Source organism: Hoplias malabaricus, chromosome 2 (assembly GCF_029633855.1).
Source record: "Hoplias malabaricus isolate fHopMal1 chromosome 2, fHopMal1.hap1, whole genome shotgun sequence".
NCBI lineage: Eukaryota > Metazoa > Chordata > Actinopteri > Characiformes > Erythrinidae > Hoplias > Hoplias malabaricus.
Genome location: NC_089801.1, coordinates 8,049,652 through 8,055,651, shown reverse-complemented (window position 1 = coordinate 8,055,651; position 6,000 = coordinate 8,049,652). Strand labels below are relative to the sequence as shown.

General features: G+C 41.3%; 1 protein-coding gene across 1 annotated transcript in view; it reads right to left on the bottom strand.

The window, feature by feature from the left end:
• The window catches only part of eys (eyes shut homolog), a 313,091-nt gene that overhangs the window by 266,377 nt on the left and 40,714 nt on the right, over positions 1 to 6,000 (bottom strand). The window lies entirely within an intron of this gene.

Below are 6,000 nucleotides of genomic sequence, written 5' to 3'. Positions count from 1 at the left end.
TCTAAAAATACACTAGAAAGCTATGATTTTCCATACAATTTGCAGGTCAAAATCTTGTAGTCATGAGCCAAGACTACAACCCTATGATTATTATAAAAACATGGTTATCTCAACTTTAATACAAGGAAAAGCTGATTAAGCGAACCTGACTTCCTTAAACCTAGCAACAGAGATGATGGGAAAGCTCCACAACTTTTTATTATATTTAATAACTGAACTATGTGACGTAATGTAATTAGGAACTTCTGCAAACAGAGTTAACAATTATTTAAGAACTTTCCATTCTAACATTTGTATCTGTGTGAAGCTCAGACACAAAACACACATGTCTTATATATAAATATAAAATTATGCAGATTAATTGGTTTTTTTTCAGGGCGACACGGTGCAGCAGGTAGTGTCGCAATCACACAGTTCCAGGGACCTGGAAGTTGTGGGTTCGAGTCCCGCTCAGGGTGTCGGTCTGTGAGGAATTTGGTGTGTTCTCCCTGTGTCCGCGTGGATTTCCTCCCACAGTCCAAAAACACACGTTGGTAGGTGGATGGTCGACTCAAAATGTATCTGTAGGAGTGAGTGAGTGAATGTGTGTCACCCTGTGAAGGACTGGCGCCCCCTCCAGGGTGTATTCCCGCCTTGCGCCCAATGATTCCAGGTAGGCTCTGGACCCACCGCGACCCTGAACTGGATAAGCGCTTACAGATGAATGAACTAACTTTTTTTTTTAATATTGTTCTTAAAGAATAAGCTAAAATGAAGGAAAGTTAGTGAGGATCAGTTAGAAAGGTATCATTTACACAAGGCTAATCATGACATTTCTGGGGTTAGATGATCAGCTCTAATCATTTTGAATAGTCTTCTTTGGTGATCTTTAATTGGCTGTTTTTCAACTGTTAAAGACCTTTTCGGATCCTTTGGAAGAGAGTGACTTGAGATTTGGACATTTCCTTAATAGTGAATGAAAAAGACTTTTAAATAAGTGAAACCCAGTCAAAAATAAACAAATAAATTAATGATTGGTTTATTTATTTCTTTTCTAAATTGCACTTTATATAAAAAAGTAATAATTAATTAATTAACTAACTAACTAATTTTTTTAATCTCAAACAGCTACGTATGGAAATGTAAATAAAGTCAATGAGGTAAAGAGGGAAAATTGGAAGAGTAAGCAGGGAAAAAAGACTGATGAAAATGAAGGTCAAACACTGAGAGAAAAAGTCAGATGTGATGAGACACCCAAAAGAAGACGGAGATGTGAATTTGGATCAAACAGATAAGTACCCCCCTCAGTGACTGTCTAAATTATATTATGAAGTTCAAAAGACAAAGTTTAAACGAGTGGTAAAAATGTCTGTGGGGGATGTCTAGACATGAGGTGCATAATGATACAATAGTAACAGTGGTTATAATCTCTAACGTTCAAATTAGAGTCCCACTGGTTTGAGATGTTCACGACCAATACTCAAACATTCTGATACTGGGAAATATCATTTATATACATAAATCATCCATGAAAATATAGGAGTCAGATAACTCCAATACATTTGGTTAAATCATTAATCAACAGTCTAAATGAAAAAGAGCCAATCAGATGATGAGAGGTTTGGTTGCTCTATCAGGTGTGGCACAGCTGTTAGAGTGTCACATTTTACCTTTATGATTAATAAACTTTGCACCTTTTTATATTACACTGACAAGGCTGGGGCTTCTAAGCAATCATTGGTGGTTTCAGTTTATTTAAAAAGGTAAACATTATTTGAGCCCTGTGAATGACTGGCGCCCCCTCCAGGGTGTATTCCCGCCTTGTGCCCAATGATTCCAGGTAGGCTCTGGACCCATCGTGACCCTGAACTGGATAAGCGCTTACAGATAATGAATGAGTGAATGAACATTATTTGAGGGTATACTTTCCAGTGCATGTGTGGATAATTTGAGAGCGAAGACAAGGTTAAACAGAGCAAAATAAACACAAAGTGAATGGAAAAATAAATATACTGAGCAAAACTGAAGAAAACAAGAATGCAAAAATGACTAAAAACCAAAGTTTCTGCTCCTCGCAACTCACTCCTGGGCTCTCGCGCTGAATAAAACTGTGGCTCATTCTCGTTTAAAGAAACAAGGCAAGAACGCTGTTGTGGTGTTTAATTCTTGTGGTATTTTGTCCAAAGCATTTCACAGCTATTTCATTGAGGCCATAGGATTGTGTTCGCTTTCTGAGAAGGGGCACATGCCCCCTTTAAACTGTGACAGTGTTTAAGTGCAAATTATCAGTACAAATGTACTTGTATTGCTCAAGCAGAAGTGACTAGGCTGGCAGGTTGTTCATGATACAAATTTATGCAATCCATATCCAGCAGTCTAACAGGACACAACTGGGGGATCTTGGCAGTTGATGTTAATAGCAGTATGAAAAGAAGCAGTGTCCTGATTCACGTGTCATAGGAAACATGTCTTAACATGAAGGAGACTGGCTTATAAATATAACCGGCAATGGATAAAAATTGGGGGTTGGGGGATGTGCAGAACCCACCCCACTAATTTTCTGTCTCTTATCTGCAACATTTTTTATCTCTAACAATAAATGCACAAGACGCTAATATCAGCCGATACTATCGGCCCACTGATATATCAGTCGGGACTTGATGCGAACGCCTGCCTGGATGTTGCTCTTTGATCCTTTACAAAACAACAGCAGTTGGGACCAACACAGGGAGGTTTTTGCCAGACAGAAATGGGCTCATCTATTCAGTCCAAGGGGTTTGATCCAAGGCCACAACCACTGCAGTACTAAAGTGGGACAAAACACTAATAATACCAGTGTCTCTCTCTTTTTATTTTCCCTCCAGAAAATGTCCAATGTATTTATGGCTGTCTTTTCATCCTTAGCCCAGTCCCCTGATCTTGCTGGACATGGAGTTTGTGTTTTGTCACGCATGCTCTAAACTAACTGCCAGCTATCTCTTTCCAGGGGAATGCTATGTTGTGTGTGTGTGATGTTACTTCCAGCCAGAAAGCTCTAAATCCAGTGAATGAAATGGAATGATATGAATGCTGAACAAGAAGTCATTTGATTAGCTGGTGAAAAATGTGCGGGCGAGACCAGGTGGTGTTTCCCTTGCAAATGTTTTATGAGGGAGATTGCCATTGTAACTACATTATGAGCTCATCTGCATTAGAAACCCTAAGGCCATTGTTAGGTTACCACATTAAAAGCCCTCTCTCTCATCTCTTCATAACTCAACACCAAATATATTGAAAAGGATTGTAAAGATCCGTAGCAGTATGATTGATCACGTACAGGCACCACAAGGGCTCTAGCAAAAGAAGCAGGCTAGAAGGTAACACTGCAGCAAAAAGAGGGAAAAAAAGACCATTTAACCCCCTTTATTTAAAAGGAAATGTTGGATGAACACTGTATTATTGAGCAGAGCTCAGCTAAACACAGCGTGAATGGTGTTAAAGCCATAGTGATGGACACAAAGGGACGAGGTGAAGTGTGTTACAGTTCTACACTCAAATCCCCTGATCACTTGAACACTGTGCCCCTTTCGCTCACGCTTATAACGTCATTATAGGGCTCACTTCAAGGAAGGCCTTAGTGCTCAGGGTAGGGACTGGGATGGTGTGAGACTGTTGGTAGCTGTGAGAAGAGGGCATTGTAATTGGTTAATGCTGCGTTCGATCTCACTGTGGGAGTTTACTTTTCCTGGGAATCCCGCTGGTTGACCTCTGGCCTAGATTCGTATTTTTGCGAGCTCAATTTTTCAGACTTTAATTTGTGGGTTTGAATTTTTGAAAGCTGCCATTTTTGAAATCTGAATAATTCATTCATTCATTCATTCATTATCTGTAACCCTTATCCAGTTCAGGGTCGCGGTGGGTCCAGAGCCTACCTGGAATCATTGGGTGCAAGGTGGGAATACACCCTGGAAGGGGCGCCAGTCCTTCACCGGGCAACACACACTCACGCAGTCACTCACACACTCACACCTACGGACACTTTTGAGTCACAAATCCACCTACCAACATGTGTTTTTGGACTGTGGGAGGAAACCGGAGCACCCGGAGGACACCCACGCGGACACAGGGAGAACACACCAACTCCTCACAGACAGTCACCCGGAGCAGGAATCGAATCCACAACCTCCAGGCCCCACATGGTTACAGCATCACTGCCACAACCCTCCAGTGTCCTGTGTGGAGTTTGGTATGTTTTCCCTGTGTCTCTGTGGGTGTCCTCCAGTTGCCCCAGTTTCTTCTCACAGAGCAAATCACATGTTGGTGATTTCATGGAGTTCAGACTGACCATGTCCATAAAGCGGTTGCAGAAGATGAACGAATGAATACCATTGATGCTGGGATAAAACCAACTGCAGTATAGGGGGAAATTATGGACAGAGAAAAAGAGATACCAGAACCAGTCTTATCTTGAGATGAGTAATCTTTTCTGCACCCTGAACCTTTAATTTTTCCTAAGCTACTGGCCCTCTGAAGGGTCTTCTGGGGATCTGCGTAGCGCAGTGAGACATATCTCTGACATATCTGAGGCCAATAATCAATGAAGATGTCACAGGACTTCCTAGTCTAAATAAAACAGAGCCTTGGGCTACAGCGTGTAGCCGGCCAATAACGTCCGACTAATACAAATTATTTTCACTGCCACTGAAGGCTGCACGGAAAGAGAAGAAGAGCAGAGTGGACAAGGCTGAAATTAAAAAAACCCATTCCTCAGATGGTCTACAGGTCCGTTGAGAGAACCTAGAGATGCTGGAGAGTGATGAATTTCATCAGTCAGTTACATCTGGCCAAATGTGAGATAGTGTCATCATTGTGGCAACAGAGATTTGAGGCTAAATCCAATCACTAATGAACAGCAATGGAGATAGTGAGCATGTCAGCTGCTGAGAGAGATAAAAGACAGCTCTGGGTGTGGAAACTATGAGAAAGAGACACGCAAGAAAGTATTCTATCAGAAAAGGTGGTGAATTTGTTTCATGAGGAGACACACACCGAATGCTTATTTCTAATGCAATGCAAACACATCCACCATGAGCGCAATTTCAGTTTGTTATTAAAAGGAACACAGAAGATCATACTGTTGTAAAAGACCATAAATCACGTGTCCATGCACTTTCCAGGCAGTTACATCAGAATATAACTCAGAAACAATCAGTGTAATACAGGCAACTGTGCTCCGGCAAAAGCAAAGTTATCCGGAAAGTCATTTCATACCCCAACTGCAGCGCTCGGGCTTTTGATTGAAAGCAGGGTTTTGTTTTTTTTTTTGTTCCAGTTTCATCAGCATTTCAGAAACAATCGGACCCATAACAATGGCATAATTTGGCTTTATCTGCACTTTTAATTCTAGGCTCTGTCATAAACATCAGCCCTGATTCAAATGCTCAATGCACAATGGCATTAGACAGTTTGGTATCCAGACTATAAATAACTGCAAGGTCGCACAAATATGCTAATTACGATGAGTTTCCATCACCTCTGTGCCACAGAATAAATCTCTTTATGTCACATCTAGCAAAAGACTTAACAACAAGGCTTTAGCGTACATCGATCAGCCAAAACATTAAAAAGGACCTTGTTTCTCCACTCATCGGCCAATTTATCATCTCCACTCACATTATAGGTGCTCTCAGTAGTTCAACAAATGCAGACATTGTTAGTGCTTCAACGGTCAGGACCACCACAAAGCAGGTATTATGTATTCAGGTGGTGGATCATTGTCAGTGCGGCGGTGGCGATGTGTTAGTGTGTGTCGTCCTGGTACGAGTGGATCAGACACAGCAGTGCTGCTTGAGTTTTTAAATCTGTCAGAGTTACTGCTGCTCTGAGAATTGTCCAAAAATATCAAGCCAACATCGTCCTGTGTCCATTAACAAAGGACTAACAAACTGCAGCAACAGATTAGCTTCTGTATGTGATTTTACATCTACCAGGTGACGCAACGAGGCAGGTGTATCAAGCAGAGTATACACACACATGCAGAAA